The sequence below is a fragment of the Lathamus discolor genome, chromosome 4 (assembly GCF_037157495.1).
Source record: "Lathamus discolor isolate bLatDis1 chromosome 4, bLatDis1.hap1, whole genome shotgun sequence".
NCBI classification, from domain to species: Eukaryota; Metazoa; Chordata; class Aves; order Psittaciformes; family Psittacidae; genus Lathamus; species Lathamus discolor.
The window spans coordinates 29,774,560-29,790,016 of NC_088887.1; the positions used below are offsets into that span (position 1 = coordinate 29,774,560).

General features: G+C 40.1%; 1 long non-coding RNA gene across 2 annotated transcripts; it reads right to left on the reverse strand.

Moving 5' to 3' along the window:
* Positions 1–766: 766 nt before the first annotated feature.
* On the reverse strand, positions 767–13,837 carry LOC136013231 (uncharacterized). Of its 2 annotated transcripts, XR_010612198.1 has the most exons (4): positions 13,610–13,837; positions 13,334–13,455; positions 8,275–8,355; positions 767–4,603 (listed from the first exon to the last, which is right to left on the reverse strand). It is a non-coding gene; the product is annotated as an uncharacterized LOC136013231 (long non-coding RNA). The 2 variants fall into 2 exon arrangements; XR_010612197.1 differs by lacking the exons at positions 767–4,603; positions 8,275–8,355 and adding an exon at positions 12,738–13,251.
* Between the last annotated feature and the right edge of the window lie 1,620 nt (positions 13,838–15,457).

A 15,457-nucleotide genomic window follows, 5' to 3' on the forward strand; every position in this document is an offset into this window, starting at 1 on the left:
CTTGTCTCCGGCAGCTCTGCTCCCTTTCTTAGGTAAGCCAGCTCTGTGCAAGCCTGAATGCATCTCTGTTTGCTTACAGTGTCCCAAAGGCAATGTTTGTTTTGTTTGTTTCAGTAGACAGAGGAACTGGTTGTCTCATGTTTTATTCATGAAAGTGTGTCTTGTGAATGTGGCCTTCAATATGTATTAGAGGCAAAAATATCACTAACAGTAATGCCTGAAAGACTCTAGTTGTGTAACAAATGGACACACAAATTAAATTACCACTGTTAATGCATGCCTACTCCAGAACTGTAACCCAGTTTGGAATGCTGTTGAAACAATTAGCTCAGCTCAGCATCGCAAACCAGGAGCTCGTTTTAATCAGGAAAGGAGGACATCTCGTCTGAAACTAAGACAGTAGTGCAGGTCTGGAACATGTTTGACAAATTACCGTCAGGTTGGCAGAATGTATCAAATTACCCTCTCTTGACACCCAGTCTCAAAATGAAACTCTGGCTAAGCAGTCTTTTTCTCTATTCATTCCCAGCAGCTGTATTTGGTTGCAGAACTGTCAATTAGAATAAGAATTTTTCTTTATTTTCTTGTTTATGACTTTGTCAGTCTAGCTAAATTCAGCCTTTATATTTACCTGCAGAAATGACTGAAGACAATGGGAAGCAATTATTCATTTGGTGGTATCATATTTCTATTTAGTCATATCAAAACTGATATGACCTAGGTGCCTATTTAGTCATATCAAAACTGATATGACCTAGGTGCCAGGACAACGTGGTAGCTGAACTCATCCAAGCAGATGCACCAAAGCAACGCATCAGTTCATTTTTCCTGGAGCAAATGCATGTTGAGTCCCACTGTGCCTCAATCTGGGTCTAGAAATCAGTCTTAGCTGTGGTTTAACATCTCTACTACAAGCCATGCTTCTTTGCCAGATGTTTAGTTCAGTCTGACATCACCACTGCCCTAGGAGCAACAAGCTGGGGATCAGAGATGGTTCAAACTCTTAGATTCTCGTTTAGAAGAAAAATTCCCTTCCACTGACATACAGTGACAGGCTGGCTCTGATCTTCATTACTGCTTCAGCAGGCTTCATAGCAGAGTGCAAATGTTATCTCCTGACACATGGCTGCTGCTGCTTTTCTCCTGCAGATTACCGCTCTATAACACAAGAGATCCTCAGTGCCCCAGTCACTCCAGTTCTGCTGTTTTCAGCAGAGGTGCCAAATTAGTTCAAGTAGCCCAGAGAGGCATGCGCATTCCCATCTGCAGACTTGGCTCCAAAAGGGCACAGAACCTGGGTAGTCCTAGGTCTCATCTGTCTGAGACCTAGGTCCCAAGTGTCACTTGTACCTTTGAAAATCTTTCGTAAATCACTTTTGTTAATGAGGTCAGGTCCCCATGTCACTTTGGTGCAACTGAAGGCTTCACTCAAGACCTTATAGTGACAAATTACTGTTTCATAACAAATATGATGCATTTTTATGTCAGCAAAGTGAAAAGGAAAAGCATTTTTAATAAAGCAAGCTTAATGTCAAACCATAGGTGACATTCTGTTTTCCAACTAAGCAAAAGATTTGATTGAAATGCATTTATTTCATATCACCATTCACATTCTTTGTGCATATGAAAGAGCTCACAGAGAAAACAGAGCCTTCTATTTTGCAGAAAGCAGCTGGGTTTTGGAGGTCACTAAGGAAGGCAAAACTATTTTTTACCTTCATTGCATTGTTAACATGTCCCTAGCCACAGGTTTCAGCCAACATTTTCACAGAGAATTAAACTCTGCTAGAAATTAGTAACTGACTACTCTGCCATACACATGCAGAATACAGGAAGATACTTGCAAGCTGAGGAAATGTGAGAACTTTAGAATGGGGTTGTCCCCTCAGCTGTAAAAATAGAGTTATTAACGAGCACTGTAACATGAAAAAACATCAAGTGCAGCTATCACTTCTCCTGAGGTTTAGTACCTGCCTTTCTACCTTCGTAATGCTTTGCAAATATTTCACAATTTGATGTCAGAACTTGAAAATTTTAGATTCCAGTAGAAATAACTGTAAAATAGCTTTCACTAAGAATTTATGTTCCCCAAACTCATCAAGGACAGAGGTGGCTGCACATTAGACAGGCAACACAAAGCTGTTTCTTTCCTGCTTTCCTGAGGTGGCTTAAGCCTAATGATATGGCACCTGAATTAACAATTAAGAAAAATTTTCCTGACAGGCCTAAGCAGGTCCATGAAGCAACCACAAGGGAAATAAATAACTTTTCCTATTTCTTTTTCTCTTCAGGCACCGGAGCAGCTGTAGATCTCCACTTCCATTAAGTCTTGTTCAGCTCCAGAGCCACTTCAGAATTAACCAATATTAAAGCTCCTGTTTTCTTGGTTAGACAGGAGTAATGACAGACAGAAAACCAACAACTAAATCAAATGGAAAATAAACAAAAAGCTCAAGAAATAATCAAAGGACCTTTTTTCAAATATTCATGGACTGTTTATGCTGGAGATTATGTACATGGCCTACAGGGAGTAAAACTCATAAGAACTGTAAATTCCTGTAAGGAAGGGAAGAAGTCTTTTTATTATAGCTATGTGCTCATGTGGAAAATACATATGTATATATATACATATATATATATGAATTTACTATGCCAGCTATTAGGATTTGGTTGAAAGTCTAGCTTTGTTTGATGTTCTTAAAATCCCTTGAGTTAATTGGTTATGGAAGAATCCCAGCTTTTGGAGTTCTTCGCAACTTAAAACACCATTCCACCTTTGGTGATTTCAATGCAGAGTTCATGCAGAAGAACCTAAGAGTTTTGAGATCCAGAAGACCTACAGAAAAATCTAAGTCAGACATTTTGTTTGAGAATATAATTTTAAGACTATTTCAACAATTTCACGGCAGTGGTAAATAATTCTATACATTCTGGTGTTGTCAAGTTTGCATCAGGTCCCAGGCTTTGATTGACAGACTTCATAAACTACCATATTTAATGGTACCAAAATTTGTTTGTCTTTAAATCAATTTAACGTCAGAACTTTCATAGTGGGGCACTTTTTTGACATACTGCTCTCCACCTCCCTAATAATGAAAACCCAAAAGAAAGTATTTGAGGTTCAGTCACCTGAAACCTGTAGTCATCCCAGAGTAGATGACTTCTGTATCTTCTCCTAGTGAAAAATTTAGTGATGAGCTACATATTTTTAGTCTGTGTTGATGTTTATTTAACTACATTACCTGTACAAACTTGGGTAAATGACAGAGGTGTTTCACAGTGACATGGGCATATGCAGGTGCAGTTCTCAGTGGCTTCAGATGTTGAAATCTGGGCTGTTCAGTCTCTCCCAGCCCTCCACCCTTCTCCTGTGCTAGCATTCACTAAATTTAACCATAGGGTGAGCCACTTCAAACAGCTGATCTGGCTGAACTGACGCTTCTGGAGTTTTTCTGTGGATTAACTTCAGCATTAGCTTTCAGCTCAGTCACCTTCCTGAGCTGGCTCACCAGGGGCCACACAAGAGCTTTTGACAGCACCTTGCCATACAACTGATTTATTTCTGTTGCCACAACACACCATGTATTTTCTTTTGTTGGTCTTTACAGATATTTGCAACTGTTGTCTGCTGTATGTTATACATAAATGGATTTGTTTACATTTCCTCTACCCTACTTGACTTATGATTCTTTATAAGGCAACTGAGTAAAAAAAAAGAATTGTTTTTCATCCCAGGAAACAGGGCAAAAGGACACTTCATCAATTTCTATAGCTTCCCACTGTATACTATGGAGCATGCAAAGTGTAGCAGAGTGCATCCTATTAGAGCTGCAGGGGCCAAATGGCAAGTTGGTATCACAGTGTCCAGGAAAATCAGAATCATCTTTCAGTAGCCTGTGGTAACTGCCAGGCATGCAACACAGACATAAAGGAGCCTGCTTAAGTGCTGAGGCTTTAGAGACTATGTGACAATAGACAGAAAGCAAGTGTTCTCTGGGGAGCTGTAGGGGGACACACCATCCCTGATCATGTGAAAACAAAATCTGAGGAAGGGCTGAAAGGCAGAGATATTCTGGAGAGGAAATCAGATTGCAAGAGGGAAATAAAGGGAAAGATGTCTAGGGAAAATGCTAGCAACAAGACTCCAGTCATCAAAGTGTACAGAATACCGCAGGTTTTCTGAATCTTTGGATGAGAGATGTCTAGCACAAGCCTTGTGCTTTTGCTTTCTAGAGCTATTTAGTGTAGAGCCATAGGGCACAAACTTTGCCCTAAAAATTTCTTCAGCATAGTAGGATGGATTCCTACTACTAAGGTTATTCAGTATTTGCTTTAGTGTGGCTGCCTGGGGTCATGACATTCACTGCTAGTTGCAGATCTTGAGTTAAAGAAAATGAATAACAGGACCTGTTGGGCACAAACCTTGTTCATTGACAAGATACTACTTCTAGAGACTTCTGTTCCACATGCGGGAGAATTGCGAATTATGGTGTTCAATTTTATTTCTCCCAGCAGTGTTGCCACCATGGATTCTTCAACATGCAGGGACAGAGAAGACTCAGAGAAACAGTTCTCAACGGTGTCAGTGGGACTTCAATTACAGCTGGAACAAAATATTTGTTAAAGATTAGAAGAATTTATTTTGAGGAAGAAAATAACCTAAGGAAAAGGTTGTCCTGAACACATCTTTGTGCAATATACAAAACAGACAGAAAGGTATTTAATCATACTGCAATACTCAGAAAAAATGTTTATTAATCCATGACTGGAATCTGTGCCTTTGACAGTGTTTGTAATAACTGCAGTGTTTATGTTAGTCTACACCAGTCATCTTCCAAGGTAAATGAAGACTGAGCAAAGCTGGATATGTCTGTGGCCTAGATTAAACTTGCTAAATTATAACTTTCCTGGTGGGCCAAATTCTTCTGTCTTCACAAGATCCTGAAGTCATGAGAACGAGTTTGTCTAAATTTTAAAACATGAGAAAATGATTCTGAGAACTGCTTTGCACACAGAAGTATCTACCCTTTGATTTTCCTAGAACACAAGTAGCACAGTTACCTAAACAGGTAATTTAACTTGTGTTGTGGAAGTAAGAATGATATAAGAAGACAGTCACCTGCCTTGGTTATATAATGTACAGAAATTGGCTTTACATATTCATTTTTATCAGTTGTGGGTATCTTGCACACCACCCCCTACCCCAGATTACTGGCAGTAGGTGTACGACCCTAAATTTATGTTAAAAAAATGCTTATTCTGCAATTATAATCACATTGGCTTACTTTGCCTTTACAGAAATTTCTCTCAGTCTTTGTTCATCCCTCACAGACAGGTGGCAACAGAGCTAGCTAGCAAGTCATCTCACTGACAGCCTCTCTGATTGCCACTGGTAAGGGGAGCATCGTTTCAGCCCCTGCCCTTGCCCTTGGTCCTTTGCTGAGTTAATGGATGTGTTTCATGCGCATCCTTGTACCAGTTTAATCTTTCTGCTAGTAGGCCAGTGCTTCCATGTGTGTTGCCAGTTCATAACTAAAACAGGTGGTATTAGGGCAAACCATATGCCATCAGTGTGGGATTTACATGGTTACAGAAATATCACCAGAGAAGAAACATCACAAAGTGTACTCAGGTAGATACCTAACCTCCTAATTCATCGTGTGCTAGTAGAGAAGACAGTGTACCATAGCCACACACATATTTGGATGTCCATGCAGTAGAGTGAAATACATGCTTTTAGAAATCATAAAGATTCCCAGGAAATCCGGTCTGAGCACTGAATTTTTTCTTGTATAATAAGCCTGAAAATTTCCATTATATTGAAAGCAGTCAAAGAGAGGACCTCCTTTTATCCATAAAGTATCCTTTCACAGCTCATGAAAGCATTTCCTCCAAAAGCCAGGCATTTTGCTGGTATATGCTAAACTCCACTAACTTTCATAAAGCTACGTTGACTTATGTCCCTGCTAACAATAGACACCTTCTAAGTGCCTGGTGTGGATGGAGTCTGTGTTTTTCTGTTTCAGTCTGTGGGTCATACACTTACTGCCAGTAATTTGGGCAGGGGGTGGTGTGCAAGATACCCACAACTGATAAAAATGAATATGTAAAGTCAATTTCTGTACATTATATAACCAAGGCAGGTGACTCTGTCTTCTTATATCATTCTTATTTCTACAACACAGGTTGCTGTTTTTTTATAGAGGCCAGGATTTAACACCCTAAATTCATTCATTAACAATACATTTTGCTTTTGTTGCTAACTCTTCACAGCCACTGGCAGAGAACTAGGCTGTCCAATGTTAATTTCCCCAAATCTGATTTTTACTTTGTCAGTCTGTAGTGAAATATAAGAAAAAATTATACTTTTGAAGCATAGAAAGGGACTATTATTGTGAACTTACCATTAAAATGTTAAAAAGTTCTACTCCAAGAAAGCTAGAACTTGCTAATTTACATATTAATAGACCTTTTATGCTCAGGAAGATAACAAATGCAGTCTTTGGCCAGATGCAGAGAATTAATTACAGCAAGAAAAAGGATCCTATGAAATATACAAAGCAAGCTCTGAATATGCTGAAAGAATATTATTGTCAGTCAAGTTTCAGTGTATAGCATAATAGTAGAGGAAGAGTGAACTGTTTTGTGTCTGTTACCATGTTTTACAGAAAGAGAAACTTGGTAGGCATTTAGTATGTGCCGCCCATTTGAGAGACTGCCAGGGCAGATATAAAAGATAAAATGGATACACAGAAGGCCACTAAACCTACCATGTTGAGTTCTTTAACCACCTCAGAAGTTGAAAGTGTGTAAAAGATCTAAGTTCTGGCAAATAAATATCCTGATTCAAGGAGAACCAAAGCCTTCCAAAAGGTAAATTACTTACTGAAGGACAAATAGGAGAGATACCTTCTTCAGAGCTACTGTTGGTTGGCAGTATGGCTAAGACTCTGCCAGAGCCAGAAAGCTGTTGGGAAACACATGAAGCAGAAGTGATCGCTTACACTGCGACAAGTCATCAAAAGCAGATTTCACCTAAGTGCTCTGTGGCAAGAAGGAAGGAGAAGGAATATTAACAAAAATACTTAGTGTGGCTAAAAGGAGCTACTAGTCCCAAACACTGGAGATTAGTTGTGTTCCTTCATCCAGAATATTGCAAGCCAGCTGGCATATCTGCATGATCAGTTATACTTAATGACCAGGTAATTAAGGTGAGAGTCCTGAAAGGTCTATTTATCTCTCCATCTATATTCTTAAGGTGTTGATTTATCACTTTATTATTTAACAAGTATATCCTCTGCCGGAGAGTCACCAATGTGACTGTGAAAGTACACCCGCCGTTCCCAGTTTATTATAATTCTTTGGGCTAATACAGATGTACAAGAAAGGCAATCATTTATGATTTGTTTCTGCCTTTCAAAATCACAGACAGAAAGCTACTGGCTTAGGCAGTTATGCTGTTCCCTCACACATACCCACATGTAGCTCCATCAGGAATTGGCAGCTGGTCAAGATGTGAAATAACAAAATGCTGATGAAGACATTTCCACACTGACAGATCCCATACAGTTCCACGAGAGACATGAAAGCTCTGTGCAGCACCCACAGATATTATTGGAGTGCATTTGCTTCACTGAGTTTTGAACAAAGTCTTAAAACTATCACTGATCTCTATATGTATTTAAATCCCCGGCACATGTGCATATTTTAAATCATTCCTACTTTTGTAAGCCTACTTTGGTGCCACTCAATTTCCTTTTGCCTAGCACCTTCCCAGACACCAACAAAACTTTTCTTAGATCATATTAGCTTATCTCGTTGTTGAAAACAGTTCTCTTCTCACACCTTTGCTTTTTGCCCTGTTTATTCTTCCTAGTTACCTGTTATGATCACAGCCAAGTGGTCTGATATTCTAGCTGAGATTTAGGTATTTCTAAGCTTCATCCTTTGCATCGTACACAACGTTCAGGCTTCACTGGGCTGATGGAGCTGACAAGATGCGTGTGAGGAATTTGGCCCTAGAAGTGCTAACACTGTTGTGCTTCCTAGCTGCTGAAACCTAAAAAATCACCAGGGCATCAGTTTAGTCAGGCACGCAAGAAGTTAGCAAAGGCAAGCATGTGCTTGTGTGCGTTGTGTAAGCAGGGCCTTAAAATTCCTGCATCTACAAAACTGGAACCATGTACCTTCTTTGTCTCACAGAAATTACGTAATACACTGAGAGTGATTGAAAGACACAAGTCAATGACTAAGCATGATTTCTAGTAGTCTTACTTCTGGCGTGGCCTGGATGGTCATGTTTCCAAACACGGACTCTTCTCATTGAGGTTCTTGCAGTGCTTCTGAACCTGGCTGCTATTTGGTAGAAAACAACATGTATGTGTTGACATTTCAAGTGCAAGTACCGTAATTCTTATTGCAGTATTCCAAATGCTACCAGTATTGTTTTTCTGTGCTCTCAAAACCTTCCAGCTTCCCTCTGATCCTTTCAGAATAGGTTTTTGCCTTTCTCTGTCCTTACCCACTCATAATGATTGCTTCTATCTGTATCACATATCCAGCCTTCAAACTCTGCTGTTATTTTTATGTACTGATTTCAGTAAAGTCTAAAGCATCCTCCAATATTCTGTTGGAAGATGCAGTGCAGAAATAAGTTGCTCTGTGCAACTAATCTGATCACCCAGACTGTCACAAATAAGAATGCAGAATAATCTAAGAATACTTGGTTTTCCTAAATAAGCATTTGCTCTGGGAATTTGCCAACTAAGATTTAAGATTTGACAGCGGGGAGACAAGATGTATTAAACCTTAATGTAAATAGTAAATATAAAAAAATAATATTTAAATGTTTAAATAAAAATGCTGTGGCCTATAGCTAGAAAAGTATCAGGAAACTAATCTTTTCTTAACAAGAACTCAAGTTGAATGCTGAAAGTTGAACTTTGTTTTCAGTCATTGTTAAGATTGATTGATTGATTTAGACCTCAATAAACTTCTAGTGACTAGAAATTGCATTATTGCATTATTGCTAGTGCTAAGCAGGCTTCTGGAAAAATAAAAAGCAATCTGAGTACATACAACTGCCCACAGATTTCCTGTTCTTGTAATTAGCTGGAAAAATAAAACAATTATGTCATAGTACAATTTAGTATTTGTCTGTTATGAAGGGTAAGAGCTTTTCATAGGTAAAGTATTATGTAGAATGTTATGAACATTTAAAAGAGATTGGCTTTTCTGCCCTTCCCCAAGGTCAGCTAACTTTCTTCTTTCATTAAAGATCTGTTAAAAATTTTGTACAGAACTGAGGAAAAAAGTAAACATTCTAGAGCAGCATAAACCCAGTATTTCAGCTCTTGTAGAATCCCTTTATTAAAGTCTTTAGCCCAACTGAATTTTTAGTTATTAACACAGCTAATAATTCAATCTTTCTATTTTCTTTCTTTGATGGTACTGTTAGGTCATCAAGTCTAATGTAAATCATCGGCCTTATGGCTTTCGTAAAGGCACGATTTTTTATTCTTTCTTTTCCTGAAGAGATCATGCCAAATAAAACAAAAGTCTGTCTATTTCTATTTCTGTATACACTTCACATAGAACATTAGTAGTCTCATTTTAAAGTGCATAATCAAAACCATGACATTCTTCTATGTGGATACCACTATTGTGTTCTGCTGATGCCAACTGATGATTTTTTATGCAACCCACTGCATACACTCACAGGCATACAATGTAAAGTGAAAGTTTAATAATAAATACACTGACATACTATTTAAAATGTGATGGGAAGATAAATCTCACTCTATATGTGAGAGTTTTACCTCATGCTGTGGGGAAGATTTCCACAATACTCTGGCATTAAAAAAGAATCAATTCTTGTTAGATCATTTAGAAAAGGAAAAAAACACACCAATAACCATTACTAATCTCGATCCTGTGAAAAACATTATTTTTTGTTGTCTTCTGGTTTGGAGGTTTTGATTAACTGACGAAGACGATTCTTACAGAAGTGCGAGGAACTGCGTATTTTACCACATAGATATAACATAGGAAAATATGGTAGTGTCAAACTTCATTTAGAAAACATTTTCAGCTCTCCTTCTCATGAAAATTAATCTTCTGCAGTTATTCTGTCTGTCTGTCCAGCTCTCACAGTAACTCCAGTACCTATCAGCCAATTTCAATCTCATTTGACACAAGGTCAAAGCCTCAAAGATAAAACAGTCACTACAGATTTCAGAGGAAATGTTTAAAAACAGTCAAAAAAAAAAAAAAAAAAGAAAAAAGTTGCTATGGAGGAAGAGGCAGGCGCAGCACATCTCTGCTGGGGGATGGCTGTTCCCAGCCCTGCATCCGTATGGCCTTCCCACTGGAGAGGATGTCTGGCAGCTTGAGCTGCCTATGTCCAGCTGCCCCGCAGTGCAAGATGCCAGAAGGTGAACAGTAAGCCAGCCTGGATGAACCTTGGATTTATTAACTCCCCTGCTGATAGGACAACTTGGTTAAAAAAATCCGAAAATGTATCTTAAAGGAGGGTGGATTTTCAGCTGCTAATTAGGGAAGTAAATACAGAGTGAGTAAACTGTGCTTGATCATGGCCATCTGATCTTCAGAAAATCTCCATGTTTAGCAACGTTCAGTCTGCCAATGATATAACAGATTGTGTAACCTGGAAACACTTTTTAAATTATGGGAAATAGTTTCAGTGTACATGGCCATCGTGGCTCTACTACTCTATGCAAGCACATGTGCATGCGTGAGGAGTTGGGAGGGTTGTTCCAGAAATGCCAAAGGAGAAAGAACTCCCCACACTGAATTTCAGCAGGTAGTTGCAGGGTGTTACCCATCCCTGTTTGAAACTCTGAGCAACTGAACAAGCATCTCCAGGACCACTGGCAGCTGATCCTGAATAACTGATGCTGACATGTCTGATGGTTAAAAAATTTATTGGTCATAACAGGAAGCTTTCCATTGGTTTCAATGAACTTTGAACGCTACCCTCGTTACTCCCAACTCATGAGTCTACTAAAACAGCTTGAACATTTATCTCTGAAGTCTCGCATCCATATATATTTACTTCACCCTGAAAGGTTTTAAGAGTGTTTTGGCTCTCCATGTAAAATGGTATTGGTATGAAATGGTATGCTGGCACCATAAGGCCTGGTGAACCATGGGTTTACAAACAGTGCATTACATAGGAATGCTCAGTCTCTCTTGAAAGATAATTTGTGACAGGCACCACTCAAAGAAAGATTAGCATGCAATTAGCTCTTGGCAGGGGACTGTTCCCAAACTGCAGGGTGTCAAACAGCCCTTTGGGTGGCACGCAAGCCAGGTAATGGGTGAGGTGAGCCCAGGGAGAGGAAGTCACTGCTGCTCTGCTCCAAGACTTTGTCCAAAGCTCCAGTGCTTTTTTATTGCCTGTGTTAACCTTCATTGCCTGGTATACACCCCTTGACAAATAGAGCTGCTTACTTCGCAAACTCCATTTCTTGATAATTACTTTGATAACCACTGCATTTTCCTGCTTGAGGAGGCTTGTACAAAAGCAGACTTGGAAAGTGGGGGCAAACTCTGTTGGAGAGGAGGCATGTCCCAACGCAGCAGCACAGAGTTCTGGAAAGCCGCACAGTCCCTCTGCTAGCAGGCAGAGGGGACAGAGTGTGAAAAGTGGATGTGTGCATCCACGGTGTAAGCTGGTCATCTCACCAGAGCCTTCCACCAGGTGCAGCAACCCTCAATGGTCCCATTGTGGCTGGCTGTGGCTGAGCCAGAGCGCAGGAGGACACCAAGAGATCTTCAGGCCCAAACACAAGGCGCTTGGGTTAGACTGTTATGGACAGGAAATGTCAGGGCAGTGTACTAAGAGGTTCTGCAACCTCTTCCACTCCCCATAGGGTCTGGCTGCCAGTACCCAAGGCTGGCTCTGACCTGGTGCTGCCAAATAATCCAGCTGCAGCTTCATCCCCAGCAGACCTAACGCAGGGCATGGCTGAGCCTCACAGACACAATTGTGGCATCTGGGAAAAGGCATTGTAAAAGAGGGCAAAATTCTGCCTGGCAGTGAGAGATGAGGGGAAATGTGTGAGAAAGAGCCCTAGGAGCAGCAAGGGTAGAGGAGAAGGAGAAGGTGCTCTAGGCATCCTAGCACGGATCCCTTGCAGCCTCTGGAGAGACCATGCTGGAGCGTGGGAAGAGTGTGAGGAGGGAGAGTATGAGGAGGGGTAGCCATCTGGCAGCCAACCAAGATCAACCAAGGCCTCAAGGACAGGTTCAGGTGAGGGAAGGAGTATGCTCTTCCTTCAGAACCTGGCAAAGGCAGCCTGTGTGTATCCTCAGTACTGAGGCTGCAGGCAGGAGCACTAGCACCAGCATTGGTCTTCCCCACATTTCCCCTTGCGTGGCTGCAGAAGCCAGCAGGTTGGTGTAAGAAGAGCTTGTACCTGGTGTCCTCGATGTGCCAGTCAGAGACCAGGTCTCAGGCTAACCTGTGAAACTTGGCCTCGCCAAAAGTACTTGGTAAACAATACACTTTTATTCAATATGTGGAGATTATGTCGCCATTTTTTGCTAAATTCAGAATGAATGTGACTGTATGCAAGGCAATGTTTGTTGGGGTCTAGAGATTATTTTCTATCTCCCAGCACCATCTGGCATCACAGTGGAAACTCTGAATGAATAGACATTGCTTATCATTCTGTCAGTTACCCATCCATCATACAGAAGCTGAAACACTAATGTACTCATCATCTTTGTTATTTGGCAATCAGAGACTACTTCTCGGTAACTGAGGCAAAGACCACAGATTAAGGTCCATAGCAGAAGTGGGCAGCAGAGACTTAGCAAGCCTAATGTATTATTCAGTTTGACTGATGCTGGTGCAGGGAACAGAACTTGATGGGTTTGTGGTTTCTATTTTTGCAGTGCTTTTTTACACAAAGGTGTCGGGTTTGTCAGTTACACTGCTTTGAGCTCTTTCTGGTGGTGTTTAAATGAAGAGCTGTTAAAATAAAAAAAAAATAAAAAAATAAAGGAATGCTGAAGGGACCTGCGTGCAAAATTCATCTCTAGTGATTGATACGCAGCTAGTGTTTGCCTGGAAATTACTGGGGTAAGGGAAATGTACATGTGTTAGGATGAACAATAACTGGTTCAAACATCTTGGGGTAATTCTGCCAGTTCCCTCTTCAGAGCAGAGAGCTGCATCCAGATTCTCTAGCTTTGCTTCTTTTGTCACTGCAGCAATCACTAAAACTCAAGCAGAGAGCATTGCTAGATAACACACAGATACAGAATCCTTGATTAAAATTACACTTCTTCTTAAAATTCATCTTACCAGCAAGATTTGTCCTGGTATGCAGGGATCACATGAAGGAGGTTCTTTGAAGAGCAGCATCATTTTGACACAGAGTCTCTGCAGCAGCACACACACACTGCTGGGCTCGCTACTTGAACTGACTGGTAACAGAATGTAAAAGCACAGTAAAGCTCTATAATGCCTCAGAATTTCACACTACCGAGGTGACGACACATTAAAGCAAAAAGCCTTTTTGGAGGCACAAGCAAATGACTAGATAAAAGAATGAAAAGCTTAATGGTAAAATTAACTCACTCATTTTAAAGGGCTGGAGGAGAATCTCAAGTAACCTTTTGTTTCCTGCTTTTCTTCTGGAACAGACAGCTGAGTTCCATGTAGTGTTTTCTCTTTTTCCTTTAACTGTTTTAGAAATAATGCAGTTGGCTATATTGTCCCTGAGGACACAGTGGTTTCAGTCCATTCTGATCTCTGGAATTGAGCAAACCCTGATGCCGACTCTGCGGGTGTACATGGTTTGTTAATAATGCCGTCACAACCCTTTCGCTAGCCAGTTCTGTTCCTTGTTGCTAAAAGCGAAATCTTTGTGCTTTTGAATACTTTTTGTTTGTCCTCACTGACAGCTGGAACATGTTCTATGAGTGGCAACTGAACGCAAGAAGCACTGATACAGACCTTTTCAGCTGAAAATATCCTACCCTTACCGGGGCATTGCTTGTTTTCTTTTGCTCTTTGTTTTCTAAAGTAATCAAAAAATGTCAAGTTAGTCTCAGACTCTGAGACTCAACTGGGAAAACAAATTGTGTAAGTCAGAGAGCATTTCCATACCACGCACAAAGGAAAGGAATAGTTTATTTGGTGGGTCAGCTCTGCCCAGTTTTCAAAGATAATGTAGAACTCCCCTGAAAAGACCTCTTGTGCCTTTTTCAAAAGGATGGTTACAATCAGAAGGACACAATCAAGCTCCCATTTCTGACTTTATGAGTCCCCAAACTGATTTTTAGCATGAATTGATTTAGTCTTAATGTCCCTTACACAGACCTTCGTGTCTGCATATCAAGACTGATGACTGAATACATTTTTTGTCTCAAAATCTGCCTGATTCCTCTTTCTGTTGTAATGAAATGTTTTGCTAAGCTATCATTTTTGCCATAAATATATTCCCTTGGCTGCATCTTAGAGGTGGATCATTTGCTATGGGATCTTTTCTTTTCATCTCCGAGATGAATATACATTTTGGGACCAGCTTTTGAAATATTGACTTGCTTCAGGAAACTTCTTATATGCAAAGCTTGGAAGTCAGCACTGAGTCAGTTTTGTGTATTTTATTTCCCAAGGAATCAGACCTACTTTGTTTATTATCTAGCAAAGCCCAAAGCATAATGTAAAAACAAAGACTGAATCAGAAAAGAACATTATAAAAATACTGAAGCTGTTTTTCCCAGCAATAGGGAAATGCATTCATTCACTTTAATATGAAAAAGAAACAGTGATAAAATCGTTGAAAAAAAAACCTAAAACAGACAGAAGGGTTTGAACATTTGTTTCACATCCATAGCAAATTCTCAGCCATTCACACTTACTTCCAAAGTCATTTTGTCCTGCAAGCACAAAATATTAAAGTATATGATAGCATCAAGATATTAAACTAGATATTTAACCACAATATTTAATCAGTTGTTGTTTATTCTGTGAATTTCCTGGCAGTTGTACCTCAAGGAATGTGAACATAGCATCACTAAAGCAAGTTTACAGCCTCCACTCCTCAATAAAAACGGAGCTTCAGCACACGAAGACCCGACACAATGTTTTATTAATCCCTGGCCCACCCACATCAGATGACACCCACATCAGGCCTTTTCTTCTGAGAGAAAAGTACAGTCAGTAGCAATTATGTACACCCTGCTTCCTCTTGGTCATCCATCACACAGTGTGTGTAGAGGTTTCTTTTCCTCAAGTGTCTTTGCTGCATTACATGTTTCTTAGCATCCTCTCCTCACCCATCTCACTCACTCAGGTCATGTCAAACCACCTAAATAAGTTCCAAGAGTCACCTTAGACAGCTGGGGTGACCTGAGACAGGTCTATGTGCATATAATCCAAATGGGACAGGGACTTTCCTGCAGCAGCATACTGGGGATTGAA